Genomic DNA, 16,805 nt, shown 5'->3' on the forward strand with positions numbered 1-16,805 from the left:
CTCTCGGGAGTAAGGCAGGGTTTTCCACATCTTGTTTCCTCATAACTCGATCCTGGGACAGGGTGCTGGGAACTGTCCCAAGCAGTGGGTTGTGACGATCGGCAAAAAGGGTGGCTAGGGGAACAGTCACAGACCCGCTGCTCCTGAGCTCACTCCTGACCCCATTCTGGGCCAATGCGATTTATTTATTTGCTCCCTTGGATAACTGCACCTTGGGTCCCACTTTCTCCAGGATGCCAACTGCACTAACTATGTGCGAACGACGTATCTTGTGCATTTGAACTTTTTTTTTTTAATATAAATAGTCTGGGTTTGTATTTTTGTATATTTTAATCAAAGGCCCTCATTCCTGCACTGTGTTCTCAGGTACATGAGCAATCTCAGGGATAAGTCCGCAGCAGCTCCAGGTCTGCACAGCAGGAAGGCTTTTTGTTGTTTTTATCACCATGGAGAGCAACTATTTGGAGTGCACAGCCTATTGAACTACCTCATTTTGCCAACTGGAGCTGGCTTTTTTGCCACAGTGTCCTCTTGAAACCCCCTCCACCTTGAAAATGTTTCAGGGAGATGAAGTGTTAATGGGGTTGTCCCATGATTGAGCTCCTCCTCCCGGAAGATTGAAAATTAGTCTGGACAGGAAAATGCAGAGAAGTCAGGCCATGCCAGCTGAAAGGCCAAGAGAGGAAGCCATGGTCAAGGTTGCCTGATCCTAGGACACAGGTCTTTTGCTTCACTTAACAGAGCCATCCTTCACCAACCAGATTTAGGCGAGGCCCACTATGCACAACAGGGTGTGTGTGTTTGTGTGCACACATGTGTGTGTGAAAAATGGGAGCTGGTAAGGATGAGTTGAAGACCAATACCCCTGTACCCATCCTGTGCTGTCCAGGGGTGAACATGAAGCAAGGACTAAAAAATCCTTAACCTTCCCAAATTCTTGGCTTCCAGGGAGACCCATAAGTGAGGGCCTCGGTGGTGGTGTCCGGAGCCAGTGTCCTGCCCTGTGACTGTAGTGAAGACTGTGTCACGGTAACTAAAGGAGAAGGGGGTTTCATGTACATGCTGAGAGATCACCGCAACCTACCTCACTGTGTTGAAACGGGACAAATGCAATAGAACGCATTGGATGATGTGTGTCTGGTCCTGGGTTCCTGTCTCCCCCAAATGCTGCCCCCCTTCAGTTATTGTATTGTCTGGGCTTTGTAGGACTTCACTGCGTCTCTGAGTTGGTGATTGCTAGGTGGCCTAGTTTGTGTAAATATAATGTGTTGGTCTTTCTCCATGTTCTTTTGGGGTTTTATTGTTTACAAACTTCTTTTTGTATTGAGAGAAAAATAGCCAAAGCATCTTTGACAGAAGGTTCTGCACCAGGCAGAAGGATCTGAAACACGGGAGGCTCTCTTCTTGAAGCGGGGATCTTAAGCTGTCTTTGGTGTTCCCCTTCCCCTATCCTATTCTGGATCTCTGTCCTTAAAATTTGAATCCTAACCTACCCTCTTCTCCATTCCCCCACCCACACTTAAACACTGAATCCTGGGTGTCTCCACACATCTAAAGGATTCATGCAAAAATCCTGAACAAAATAGGAAGCTCCGCCCCTTGTTCCCAACCTCCTGAGTCAAGACCATTTCCTGATGGGACTCATGCCAAAGACTTAAGACACTGATGCATTTGGATGGGTCAGACCTCAATTTATCCGAAAGAAGAGAAGCTATTGGGCACCTTCTGTGTAGAAAAGGGGTTTGGAGATCAAGAAGGGGACTATGAATGTACATCCAAGTCACTCAGGAACTTTTATGCAGGTGCAAGAAACTTATGTCAAAGTGGCCATAAGATTGTTTGATAGGAGACGGACGAATGTAACTCCATGTTTACTGCTAGAAACCAAAGCTTTATGTGAAATCTTGAATTTATGGGCGGGAGGGAGGGAGGGTAGGAAAGCTTGCGTCTGTTCTTTGGCTGACCCCCCCCCCATTCCTGAACTGCAGGAGAATAAGCCCCCTTGGGTTTGGTGACCCCATCACTGGGGAGTGTGTATTTGAAGGTTGATTTTTGCTGTACTGGGTTCCTCCTTTCCCATTTTCTAATTGCTTTGTAACACATATGCTGACTCTCCCCATCCCTTCTCCTTTCCCTGGGGAAATACAATGAATAAATCAAGACTTATTGGTACTGGAAAAAAAAAATGAAAGCAATAATAATAAACCACCTTAGATAAAAATGGCTTCACCCTTAATAAAATAACATCTTGAAACTCCTGAATACCAATATATTAACGATTTGTTGCCCAATGGTACTCAGAGGATGGAAACTTAGTCCAATTATGGTGTTTGGAGGTAGAATCTTTGGGAAGTTAATATATTGGACAAGGCTGTTGTTATGTGTGTGACCAAATCATGGTGGCTTTCTAAGCACAGAGATTCTCTGAGTCCTGTCATATGATGCCCTGTGCCACTTTAGGACTCTGCCTGCAGGGGCATCATCCCCAGATGCTGAACCAATGTCTGATCTTGGACTGTGAACCTCCAGAACCATGGCCCAAGTAAACCTTTTCTCTTTATAGAGTTAGCTTCTCTCAGGTATTTTGTTGTAGCAATGAAAAGCTGGCTTATACATAGTTCTATACCACTAATATTTTAATGGGTTTTTTCAAATGTAGCAATGTAACCAGAACAAATTTCATTACTGGAAGTTATTAACAAAACCTAAAATACATGACATTGATTTTAGAACAGGTCTTTGGAGGTGCTACCACTGAGGCATTAAATGAAGAATGTTGCAAAGATGTTACTAGAAGCTAGAAGAAAGAAGATACTTGTGCTGTGGCTATAGAACTGTTGCCTGTGGTGGGATGGAAAATAAGAAATACACTTATATGTTGTGTGCAATTTAACAACCAGAACTGTTACTTTGCTTCTTTTTGCTGCCTATGACAAAATTAGAGAAGAGAAAGATGAACTGTAGAATGAACTATTTAGTTTTCAAGAGAAATTTATGGAAAATACTAAGGAACAATTTACTATTTTATTCCTTTTAGTATTTTTTGTTCTAATTAATACCATTGGTTGAACTCTTTAATTAACACACAATTATCTTAGGCATTTAAATTTAACTGAAAAGTGATCCCTGTTAAATATAAGAGTGGGAATAAGAGAGGGAAGAGATGTACAATTTGGGACATGTTCACTCGGACATACTCCTAATGGTAGAGTTAGAAACATGCCAGGGGATTCCAATTCAATCCCATCAAGGTAGCATGTACCAATGCCATCTCACTAGTCCAAGTGATCAATTTCAGTTCATAATTGATCATAATGATAGGTTTAAGTGTCAAAGGGAGCACATAAACAAGACAAGTGTCTGCTAATATTGATAGAATTAAAAAGGAGAGAACGATCCAACATGGGAAGCAGGATACATAGCAGACTCATAGAATGGCAGATGTCCTAAACAGCACTCTGGCCTCAGAATCAGCCCTTAAGGCATTGGGTTCTGGCTAAAAAGCCCATGAGAGTATTTCAGGCATGGAAAGCAAAGACACTGGGGCAAAAAAAAAAAAATGACCTAAATGAAAGATCTCTGTGAGTGAGACCCCAGCGGAAAGAATGGGCCATCAAAGAAGAAGGTACTTTTCTCTGAAGGGAGGAGAGAACTTCTACTTTAACTATGGCCTTGTCTAAATAAGATCGGAGTTGGTGAACTCAAGAGGCTTCCATAGCTTTGGCAACTCATGACAAGAGCCTAGGGTGATTACTGACGCCATAAACAAGAGTGTCAACTTGTTAAATCAACAACAGGAATCACTGTGCACTTACTCCTCATGTAGGATCTCTGTCCTTAATGTGTTGTACTATGTGAATTAATGGCATAACTAATACTCAAATAGTACTTTATACTTTGTGTGTCTGTGTGGGTGCAAACTGTTGAAATCTTTACTTAATAAATACTAAGTATAACTTCTGTATATAAAAATAATTGAAAATGAAACTTGATGGAGAATGGGATGGGAGAGGGAGTGGGAGATGGGAGGGTTGTGGGTAGGAGAAAGGTTATGGGGGGAAAATGCTGCTATAATCCAAAAGTTGTACTTTGGAAATTTATATTTATTAAATAAAAGTTAAAAAAAAAAGAAAGTGTCCCCCATGTTTCCACTTTTGGAAACTTAAAAAAAAAAAAAAGAATTTCCTTCAAGGTAAAGCTCAAATCCATGGTGTTGTCAAGACAGCATCTCAGAGTAAAAGCTTCTTGGAGTATAACCAAGGGGTTTAAGGTGATGCATCATAAATTCTTTTGGAAAAACAAAAGGAAAGATATTAAGGCCATGCCCAGAACCCTTCTCTGATAAACATTAGGGCTTCCAAATATCTTAAGGGTGTTGTCCACAGAAGCCTCATAGTGAGCCCAAGGGAGAGAAGGGCTTATTAGTGAGTGTGGCTTTTGTCTAAGGAAAAAGATGATAACATACACAATAACTCCACAAAGGTTTAAAGGGAATTGTAACTGAAAGGCACAGATAGAATTTAAAATGAAAAGTTTCAAAATGGCACACATGTTTCTAACACTATGAACTGTATACTTAAAGTGGTTAAGACAGTAAATTTTATGTTATGAGTATTTTGCCATATTTTTTAAAATGAAAACCGGGCTTTGGACCCCTAACTTTATACAAAGAGGAAGAAGATGACAAGCCTGTGAACATGGAGAATTTCTAACAGAAATGAAAGGACAATGCAGAGAATGGAACCAAGAACCCCACAGGGCAGTGCCTTCAGCCACAAAGGACGACTCCCAGGGGGAAGGAATGCTGCATCTTGCTCTGGAACCAGCAACTTGTGCCAGGCTAAATTGCTGTAGATGAAGGATTGCTGTGTGCCTTCTGTTCCACCTGCTTTCTGCTTTTTTAGTACAAGTATCCTTAGCAGTTATGCAATTCCTTTTCTACCACTAAGGGTAGGGGGCAGATAACATCTCTTTTTGGCTCTCAGTTCTTCAAATCAAGAGAAATCATACTCAAGGAATCCCATAGTTGAGGAATCACACGTGCATTGAACCTGGACTTGAAGTTGCTGTGATGATGGAAAGACACTTTTGTGGACCAAGGAAGCCTCATGGGTATGTTTTATCTGAGAGAACTATAAATGATTTCCCAAGTGCTCTCAACAATGGTGACCTTCCAGAGGTAGCAGATCAAACTCCTGCAGAATGTAGGAAAGAGCTATGGAATCTCGGTCAAACCTCAGCCCCATGAATCCTCCCCACCCCATCCACAGACCACTAAGGATCACTGACAGAGACCAGCTGAAAGGAACCATATCCTGGCAATCATTGGCTTTGGCTTTTCATCCTTCTGCTTCTTTCCTGGGCACCCTCTTCTTCCTTTAAAAAGAGCTGTTCCACATTCTTTCAGACACTATCATTACGAGAGCTATTCCTAGACAAACTATTTAAAAAATTATTGAGAGACAGACAGATAGATAGACCTCCCATCCTCTGGTTCATTTGCCAAATGCCCCCAGTAGTTGGGGTTGGGCCAGGCCACATTCAGGAGCCAGGAACTCAATCTAAGTCCCTCACATGGGTGGCAGGAACCCAACTACCAGAGCAATTACTGCTGCCTCCTAGCTTCTGCATGAGCAGGAAGCAGGAGGCAGGAGTTGAAGCTGGGCACCAAACCCAGTTACTGTTGTAATATGGGATACAGGTATCTTAATTGGCATCCAACCACTAGGCCAAATGCCCAACTCAGGAAAACCTATCTTTATGGAAGTTTGAAAGCATGGGCTGCTAGATAGATCACTACATTCACATCAAGTGTCTTTGCCACCTCATAATTATGTAATCTTGGGTAAATTGCCTAATCTCTCCATACCTCCCTATTTTCATTTATAAAATTGGAATAGTAATGGTTCCTAACAAGTGAGGTTGCTGTGCAAAATAAAAATGTATAAAATGCTTTCAACAGTACTTATGGGGGGAGAATTTAATAAGTGCAGACCCATATGGTTTACCTCAAAGAACATTCACCTACATCATGTCACTAGCAATTTGGGTGTCAAGAAAACCTTGTGGAAGAAGGTTATGCAGGTATTATTACTCCTATGATACATATTTAAGAAACAAATTTAGAGAGATTAAGTGTATGATTTAGGATCACAAAGCTCATAACTAACGGAATAAGTCTTTGAATCCACATTCTCTAAGTCAAGTGCTCTTTCCATTGTATCCTGTTACATTTGAAATACGAGGAGCAGGTACTATGTTCATCACTTAATTGGTAAAGAAATTAAAACCTAAATGACTTACCCATGGTGACATAACCAGTTAATGGTAGACTGTTGATGCATGTAAGTACTGTATAACAATTAAAATGCCTTGGTTTCCTCACGTACAAAAGGAAGACAATATAGCTACTTCTCTGGGTTATTAGAACCAAATGATATAATGCTTGTTGAATTCTATACACAACGCCTGGCTCATAGTGAAAGCAACTAATAATGTATATATACTATGCCTAATGTCAATTTGGTTGTATTCTATTTGAGAAGAAGAGAAGAAAAAAGATGGAGAGGGAGAGGGAGAGATCAAGGGCGAGGATGAGGGCGAGGATGAGGGCGAGGGCAAAAGAAAAAGAGAGAGTGAGAGAGACAGAGAGCTTCCATCTCCTGGTTCACTCCTCAAATTACCAGCAACAGCCAGAACTGTGTCTGGCCGAAACAGGGAGTCAGGAACTCAATCCAGTTCTCTCATGTGGGTGGGTATCAGGAACCCAATTCCTTAGCCATCACAACTGCCTCCCAGGTCTTCATCAACAGGAAGCTGGATGCAGGAGCTGGAATGAGGTTTCAAATCCAGGTACCCTGATATGGAACACAGGCATCTTAACCACTAAGCTAAATGTCTGCCCCTGGTTATAACGTTTTTAAAGACACACCATGTTGCTTCAGCTCTTTCATTCCTGAAGTATTTATGACAGAAGGAAGTCATCAAGGCTTATGTTTAATTATCTGTATAAAATTATTACTCTTAACCCTTTGCTATGCATGTACTAAGCAGAGATGAAACACTTAATAAAATAAATATAAAATATTTTTAATTTATTGGATGGCCTTTTAGTTCAGAGGAGGAGAAAATCATGATGAAAATTATATAATTTCAAAATCAGGAGCAGGGAAACTGCTTTGGAAAAAGAAATATTTCAGCAATACATATGATATTCTCTGCAAACACACATCTCTACTTCAAAATGCATCCTGAAAGGAAAGTTTATGACCCAGCTTATTTATAAACACATGCACAGGGGGGAGGGGGGAGTTCAATTTCCATCAGTAGAAAGAAGCAATCTATTTCACCATGCATCTGGAACTGCTGTAACAAGTCTGAGATACACAATAACAGCAATTTCAACTTTGCTAGCACTCTATTATCTGAAACATCTCAGGGTACTTTGTGATAGTAGAAGTTTATCCATCCTAGAGGTGTAATAGTTAAAATTCAGCACCATATCACTTTTATTACTTTTGGCCTCAAAATGCTAAGTAAAATAGTGGCACCTGTTTTACTTTTTAGACACCATTATCAAAGAAGAACAGATAACAAGGAAAGAAGTATCACACAGCAAGTGAATACCAGACTGCCTTTACCCCAAAGCTGGAACCTATTTTCCCCTTCCAGTATTCAACCTTCAGCATGTCAGAATTGTCTCTTCAGTATGACATGTTCTAAGACATTCTTCCCACACACATTTGTCACGAACAGGCTCTCACTTCACTTGATTTCATCTGGGCACGTCTACCTAGCTAAGCTCCATCCACCAGAAATATACATCATAATCAGACAGGTAAGGACACTTGCACCCTGGAGAATACAAAGTATCATCTACCTTTAAGGTCTACAAGTTTGAGTGGGAGAAAAGCAGCTTCTCCACAAATCTTTGCTTTTTTATAAACTCTTTGCAAAAGGGAGTAGTTTAAGGTAGAGGATTTTGAGGTTTGTATAGGGGCAATTAGAGTAAATAATTTAATTGGGTTGACTAATTTTTCAAAAGTCTATTTCAGTTTCCAAGAATACATAGTGATTCAGAGGTTCTATTGTCGCATTGGATTATTCCTCCTACTTTCACAGCAGCTGTTTGAGAAGTGACCTTTAGTAAACATTATGTGTTTTATTTTCAAAAATAGCACTGCAGACATCACATTAATTTACAACATATATTGAAGGTATACAGAAACCAATAAAGTCAGCTGCACTACTGCAAACATTTATGCCACACATCAGAGGTGACTGCACACAATGGCTCTTGGTGACCCTCTACACCTGGAGTGATCAGAGGGATAATGCTCATATTTGGGGTTAACAATAAAATAAAAACTGCTGCACTTTCTAAAAATATGTGTTTTCTTATTCCTTTTCCATATCCCTATATTGTCTCTCCTCCAAAACTGAATAGTGGAGGAAGAGCTACAGCACTTCCCAATTTTCCTATCCCTATCCCCACCCTCCAAGTCCCACAAAACACTAGCTGGCCCCAGAGCCAGGATGGCTCTATAAGCTGCTGAGTTAAAAGGAAACCTAAATGCAAAATTTAAAAAGAAAAAGAAAAAATCCAAGCATATGGAGACAGCATATTGAAAAATCACAGTGTAAAACATCATTCACTTTAGGAAACAAATTAATTAAACTGTTAAATGTCAAATAAGACCCATTATTATTCATGTCAGTGAAATTTCAACTCAGTAATAGGTGTGATCGAGATGTCACCTAATTGTTGATGATCTTTCTAACTAAACCCTTCTTACACAACGGCAGTAGGCCCTTGAGAGATGAAATATTTATGGCTGTCAAAATCTTTTCCTTAGGGTTATCCATTTGGCCTGTAACTTAGGATACTGCCGTTTTCTACTTTGTTCCTGTTATATCTTAAAATACTTTTTGATTCCCTGGAGATTGCAAAAACGCTGGACAGTTCTCACTATAGGCTGCAAGTTAAAATGAGGTACACCATTCCCTGTTGAGATACTGACAGAGGTATTAGAGAGTTCTGCGCGTGCGCGCGCGCGCGCACACACACACACACACACACAATCTTTCTAGATTTGGTTTTATTTTTTTTTCTTTATACTCCTGAAAGTACACCTATGCAAAATTACAAGAGTCTACTGGACAATTCAACACTGGGAAATTATTGCTATAAATTACCTATCTTTATTTTTCATGAATTCTTAAGTTGCTGCAAAAGTATAGTGGACAAAACTAGAGACTTCCTTCCAGACACAATATATCTTTGAGTTTTTCTGCATTGTCTTCCCTAAAAAAAATTTGAAAAAAATATTTTTGATCTCTTTAGCAACTGCTATTAGTTATTCAAAGAAAATGATTATAGTTTTTAAGGAATTCTATTAATCAAAAGCCTGATTAACAAATACTATGTATATTTATGACATAATAATCACTTAATTCTGAAAATAATGATTCAAGGTCCTTCAAGATTATGAGAAGTTTTCTTAACTATAAAGATTAAATAATATGTAAAAATAATTTAGTGTTGTTAAGTATATTTTCTTTAAATAGTACATAATGTTTTTTAAAAGGCAATATAATTAAAATTAAACATATAATATTTTCCTAAGCATTCAAGGGTAATGAGTGAATAATATATTTCTTTAGCTAACCCAAATAAAGCTATTTTGCTATTTAGAGAGGCAATCCTATCAAACTATATTTTCTAACCTTTGGGGAAAAAGGAGAGCCCCTTGGTTATATCCACTAAACACTGAAGCCAAACCTCTCTCACCCATGTCCTCTGTCCCCTGAACCACACCATCTGGCTAAGATTCAAGCCCAGATCAAAAGAAACCAATGAAAATTAAACTAGAAATGCATGCTAAAAATAATTCAATAGCACGGCTCCCCTCTGGCCTAATACTGTGGCATTTACTTCATTAAGTGTTTCTAAAAAATTCCCAGTGGGAAAGGTACTTAATTTATTTACTGCATAAGTCTAACTAGAACTGTGAAAGAAATTTTCAGTCAACCTGCATGGCTTGGAGCAGGATGACTGGAACATCTGGTGTTTCAGGTGAGGCTCTCTTTTTCACCTATCAGCCATTCAGCATCCTTCACCATAAGCAGTAAAACATTTCTGTTTCGATTTGAGCATGTGTTTCCTTGGTAAACCATGGAAATAACAAAAGTTCTCAAGAACAAAATACTGCCAGGAAAATTGCTTCTCTGGGACTCTGGCTCCTTACAAGCCTGAGCTTTGTGCTCTCGCAGCATCCTTTGTTGTGGCAATGTTCTAATGTTCTTAGGTGACAAATAGATAAAAGGCCTAAAAACCCAAGAAGCCACAGACCAAGTCTGGTATTTCTAGTTCATGGCTTTCTTAGAGGAGTTGGACAAAGAAAGAAACAAAGCTAAGCACCCATAGATTGCATTCACACCTAAACTCCACTCTGTTCCTCCCCGTTATCTACTACACATTTCAGTGTACATGTCCTTTTCAAGTTGGAATTTTTAAAACCTAAATAACTGTCCTTCCTCCCAAACCAGTTGTCCCTCCCAAGCACTAACTCACCCACTGGTGCCATTATTTCCTCAATTTTTCAATCATATCTTTGATCCATCATGTTTGATTATTGAACTTCATAGAAGCTGTGCAGGCCTCACACTTCACAGTTCCATCACTTGTGAATATACTAAGCTGTCCCTCATATCTTTCCATAACTTACAGCAACCGTATCTATGACTTATGATTATCCAACATATTCCTTTCATCTATACTTAATTATCTTAAAATACTCAGGAAGGATACGGGAAGGAATCTAGGCATTAATATCATTGCTATGGCAATAATCATTGCATCCAATAGGCCTTGTACTTCATCCACTAGATGTTTCTTCTTTAATGTGGTCGTTCAAACCTACTTACTACCTGTCTACCATGTGTCAGATCCTTGTTTAGGAGTTGGAATCAGATCAATGAAGAGGACAGGAAAGACTCCTGTTCTTGTGGCATTTACAGTATCACTGTTTGCATTTGCCTTTCTAACCATCTCTCCATTCTTTGGGAACTGGACAACCTCGATTAATCTGCATAGCACTCCTTCTTTTGCCTTTCTACCTGACACAGACTAGCAACCTTAAACCACTGCTCACTGGTTCTCACAGCAAGGTGGCACCAGGCTTGTTTAGTTCCTAAAGATGTAACATCTTGGCTTTAAGTGGATGTTTGGGGCTATCCATGACAGGTTGTCCAATAAATCCTTCATTTCATCTGACTTGCCTCTTTATCAAACTATCTAGTCAGTCACCAAAGTGTGGCTGAAGATTCTGGGCACATTGCCTGGTACAAACACTCAGTAAACCTCATCATACTCCCTAAGCACATTTGTCCTTCTTGGATGTTGGCCCTAGTCCTGGACAACAAATTCAGCATCTTCTCCTTGCTTTGTGGTGTTTTCCTGCTGGTCTATATGTAAACATGTACACTCTGATTTCTCTAAGTGCTAAGGGATTTTATTAACCTTTCCTCTCCTGTCTGGAAATTTGGGGGAAAAGTCTACCTGCCCAAGAAGGGAGAGAAGAGCAGGAACTGGGCCACAGTTAGAGGAAGGGAGTTCTGGAACCGGCCCATAGGCGTTCTCTCTGCCTGTGCATCAACAACTTGACACCAGTCTTGCTTAGTTTCATGATCCAATTAAAGGGGGGATTATGGTATTAAAGTGAAATAATCAAATTTTAAAACGAGTAAGAAAAACAAGATATATCAGCCAACTATCCTAGTAGGTACAACTGAATTATCAACTTAGCTCTGATCTTTCCAGCAATCATAATGAACTGGAAATGCTCTATATTCATGTGTTGATTCATTAATTCAATAGCAATTACTGATTGACTACTATGTACTCATCACAAACATATACTCCAGTCCCCCTCCCCTGTGTCTTCCATCTAACTGTGTGAAGAACAAGGGCAGTGGAGGCAGGCAGGGACCTGGAGAGGAGTGAGCCAGCTATCTGTGGTGGGCCATACAAAGAGCTGTCTGAGGCCATTTCTCCCTCTCCAGGGCTTAGAAATTATGATCAAGGGCCAGCATCAGCCATGAAAATAAATGCACATAGCAAATAATCAAAGCTCTCATCAAAAAGCTTTCAAATTCCATGAAAATACCTTACTTCTTGTGAATAATACTAACATCAAATGTAATTATAATTAAATCAACTTTACCCCTCCTCTGAAATGGTTCCCTACATATATGTGGGAGATAGTATATATGAGGGTATTTTAAGATGTTTACAGAAAAATGGAATTAAAAGATAAGGTTATTTTGGTGCAAAAATTTAGAAATCCATGTGTATAAGGAATCCTCAAAATTTCATTGAAAATGTATACTATGAAAACATGAATTTAATTTTGGAACCAAAATAAACTTAATATTTAATTCCATCTTTTTCATTAATTTTTTGAAGCATGCTCATACCACATCATTCCAAGTACCTCAGGAGATTCTAGGAATATTTTGTTTGCTTTGGGAAAGGAAGTTTGCTTGCATATTTCCTAAGAAAAAGCAATGAAAAGCACAAACCAAATAAAATGTAATTTTGCCTAAGCATAAGGAAGCCCATTTTAAGTTGGCTTACACATTGCATCTTTCAAAATCTTACATGGATACAGATTTAGGTATATATATATTTTATGTTGTCTTTTACTAGTTGGTATTTCAATATAGAGAAACTGCTAGCTTTCTCTTATTGTAGTTCAGACACATCACATCCCAGGAACTGAGACAGAACAAAAAGGTAGGGAACTCTTAAAAAGACTAGCAATAATGAAAGGGTAGGAAAACTGTTCTTTAAAATTTAGGCACATGTAGGTCAGAAGAAGAGGAATACTGTCAAAATGAGATAAATGAAAGCACAATTTTGTACCACGCTTAAAATGCATCCATGAAAGCTCAATAATAATAATAACAGCTGCCACTCATTGAATGCTTGCCACATGCCAGGTGCCATGCTAAGTGCTTTATGTATGCTTTCTTATTTCATCTCTACAGCAAACCTCTGATTTATTAGCCTTAGTTTATAAAGAAAATTAGACACAGAAAGGTGAAGCTATTTGTCCAAAGTCAAAATGTTGGCAAATGGAGGAGCTGGTAACTTTATGCCATGTTTTTAACTACTATACTTTTGCTTCTCCAAAGAAGAAAAAAAGTTTTTTAATTGTAAGAAATTTTGTTTATGTCCAAAATTACACAGAAAGAGTCAAGCAGGATATGATTTTTGTCCTGCAAGGCAGTGGCATCCTGGAGGCTGAGCAATTTGGGAACCAGAGCAGTAACCACAACTGCCATGGCTAAGTAGGACTCAGTGGGAACAACACTGGGCGCTCGCTGGGCTCTCCATCAGCACATAAGCAGAGGAGGTTCTCAGAATATTTTCAATCTCATCTTAGTCTTCTAAAGTATGAAATTACAAGAGGCACAGCCTCAGGAAGCAAATTATGTAGTAATATTAGAAGATGAATGCTATGAAAACAAGGAAAAGAAGGGCAAGGCTTATGTGCAGTGGAATACTACTCAGCCATGAAAAAAGAAATCTTGTCATTTGCAACAACATGGAAGGAACTGGAGGTCAGTATGTTAAAAGCCAAGCACAGAAAGCCAAGTACTGAATGACTTTACCCATATGTGGAACCTTAAACAAGTGCATTTCATAGAATTTACAGTATAATGGTGTGTGTGTGTGTGTGTGTGTGTGTGTGGTGATAAATGGATATTAAGTTATAGCTAGATAGCAGTAAAAGTTTTGGTGTTCTATTACACAGTAGGGTGACAATAGATAATGTATTATAAATTTGCTCTAAAAAAAAAAGCTACCCCCCACCAAAAAGGATTTTGAATGTTTTCACCATCAAGAAATGTGAAATGTTTGAACAGATAGATATGTTCAACAGATTGGATGTTACACATGTAAACTTGTATCAAAACATCACATAGTACCCCACAAATCTACAATTTTATGTGTTAAAAATTTTAAAATTTAATAAGCAAGGCCAGGGCATTGGGGGTGGCAGAGTGAGGAGGCTGGAGGGTGGGTGGCAGTGTTATTAAATAGACTGTTGAAGGAAGTCTCATGAAAAAGGTCAACTTGGTACAGATTTGATGTGAAGGACCCAGTCAAGGGCTAAAATCTAGGAAAAAAGTCCAGGGAGATTTGGACTGAGTTCCTGGATCCTGGCTTCAACCTGGCCCAGGCCTGGCTAATGGGGACATTTGGAAAGTGAATCAGTAGATGGAAGATCTCTTTCTCTCTTGCTCCCTCTTCATTTCAGATAGATTTTTTTAAAAAAACTAAGATATAAATAATTGTAGTCTTCAAAATTGCACTTGAATTAATTTTTTAAAAAGAGTATATGCCACATAATTGGTAGATGCTACATTCCAAAAAGAAGAGTATGATGGGGCTGGAACTGAGACAGAGTGAGTTAAGCCACCACTTGTGATGCTGGCATCCTACATCAAAGCGCTGGTTCAAGTCATAGATATTCTGATTCTGATCCAGGGCTCTGCTAATGTACCTAGGAAGGCAGTGGAACGTGGCTCAAGTACCCTGCCACCTATGTGGAAGACCCAGTTGAAGTTCCTGGCTCCTATCTTTGGACTGACACAGACCTGGCTATTGCAGTCATTTGGGGAGTGAATCCATGAATAAAAGATCTCTCGCTCGCTCGCTCGCTCACTCTCACTCTCGCTCTCTCGCTCTCCCTCTCTTTTCCCTCCCTCCCTCTTTCCCTCCATCCCTCATTTCCTCTCTCTGCCATTCTGCCTTTCAAACAAATTAATTTTTTAAAAAAGCTATGATGAGAACCAGGATATTTGCATAGTTTCAAAGTATTTCCCAAGAAGATAATCAAAAAGGGAAAATAGTCATGTTACATCGGAGAATCCACCTCCTTAACCAAGTGATCAAGGTTACCATCAACTTGAATCATATAACAATAAGTCATATCCATACCACGCACCCCTTGATATAATGTGCATACATCAGTGGGAAAACAAGAATTCTGGTAAAATTTAAATAAAGTCTATAGAAGACTGATGGTTTTGTACCAATGTTAATTTCATGACTTCAGTTGTTTTAAGATGTTAACACAAGGGAAGCTGGAGGAGGGGGTACTGAAGAGCTGGAATCATTTGGCAACTTTTCTGTTACAATAATCTAAAATCATTTCAAAATTAAAAGTTAAAAACAAAGAAGAATTGGTTTAGGCCACTGAAGATTAGAGATGGGACTTGAGCACCCCCTTGACTTGCATCCTCTGGTCTGCTTTAACAAAAACCAGGAGGAAAAGAAAGCTAGGCATCAGAAGCAATGGGTGGCAGCCTATTAGATGTAGCTCTGTACAGTGATCTGCCCTCAAGGAGACCCAACAGGCCAGTCCACTGCAGTGGCTTTCAATGTGGTAAGCCTGGGCTTCAGCAGAAGTCAGCCTGTGAAGAGCCCTGGCAGCTCTGCCAAGAGTTGGATCACTGGAAATGGACCTGCCCTGGAGTCGAAGGACGCCCAGGTCAGAGCCACAGATCTTATTGGCTCTAAGCTGAAAAGCCCTTCACTCGGCCCAGCTTTCAAAGTGACCACTGCAACTGAGGAAATGGCCAAGTAGAGTCAGTAACATTGCAGGCAGAGCTGTATATTTCCTGTTGGAGATGCCACCTGCCTTTACCTGGCCAGCTCTCCTCCCAGGCCAGCTGGTAATGGAAGTCAACAGGGTGCCTTCCCCAATGAGGTTCACACCTCCTGTAGGATGTACCCTATGAAGAGATAGATAAGTCTGGACCTCATAATTTACAAGGCTTTAAAGCCCACCTGATCATTATCAAGCCTCTTCTGTCAGGTTCTATTTGCCTCTCAATCAGAAAACTTATTTGTATCTTAGCACCTTTCTTAGCTCCTCTAATAACAACTCTGTCCTTTGTATCTAGCCCACTTGAGCCTCATTCCTTTGTAACCATAGCTTCTACTCTACCACCAATGGCTCTACTCCCAACCTGTGTGTACTGATGGTCCTCTTCCCCACTTAATGTTGTATGATTGTTCATAATTTCTCTACAGACAAACCTCACTACCTGCAAAAGTTAGTGGCCTTTCTCCCAGTCTTGGCTGGAATCAGCTTTAAGCTACATCCATCAAACTTTCCCCACAAGGGTCCAGAGACCCCCTCCATTTCCTCTCTATAAAATCCTCTTATTACCTGGTTAATGCTACTCTTAGGATCATTGGTTACTACTCTCACCCTGTCTTCCATACTACAGTGTCTAAGTGTTTACAGCAGGTGATAATGGAACAAACGAAGGCCTTCAGCAACCAGGCAGTCAACCAAATGCTGCTACAGGGATTTACTCGGCTCCCCACCCAGGAGACAGTGGCCTGAGACATCGCCCCATGCCAGCGAAGAGTACATCATCGTCCCATGTCAGCAGGAAGTAGCTCTAAAGACAGATCATCATCCCTCTACCCCTCTTGGACTTTTGGGACTAATGTAATCCCATACAAACCTTGCTTTATAAAAAACAAAAGGGGGGAATGTCAGGAAACTGGTGCAGTTGTAGCCAGGTGGCCACATGGCCCAGCTACCTGAGCCAGGCTCCACCCCCATCCTAATGGGATTCGCTGCTCCTGCTTCCCTGCCCGCCCTCAGGCAAAGTTTTAAAAGGGCCTGTTCCTTGGCTCTCTTGGCCCTTCTCTCCTGCTCTCTCTAGCCTTCTCCTCTGAGCTCTTGGCTCTTGGCCCTTCTCTCCTGCTCTCTCTC

General features: G+C 40.1%; 1 protein-coding gene across 8 annotated transcripts in view; it reads right to left on the minus strand.

Annotated features, from left to right (window-relative positions):
* The window catches only part of CAMKMT (calmodulin-lysine N-methyltransferase), a 464,573-nt gene that overhangs the window by 252,838 nt on the left and 194,930 nt on the right, over nucleotides 1–16,805 (minus strand). The window lies entirely within an intron of this gene.

Source organism: Oryctolagus cuniculus, chromosome 2, assembly GCF_051225735.1.
Source record: "Oryctolagus cuniculus isolate XC-2025 breed Fujian yellow rabbit chromosome 2, ASM5122573v1, whole genome shotgun sequence".
Taxonomy (NCBI): Eukaryota; Metazoa; Chordata; class Mammalia; order Lagomorpha; family Leporidae; genus Oryctolagus; species Oryctolagus cuniculus.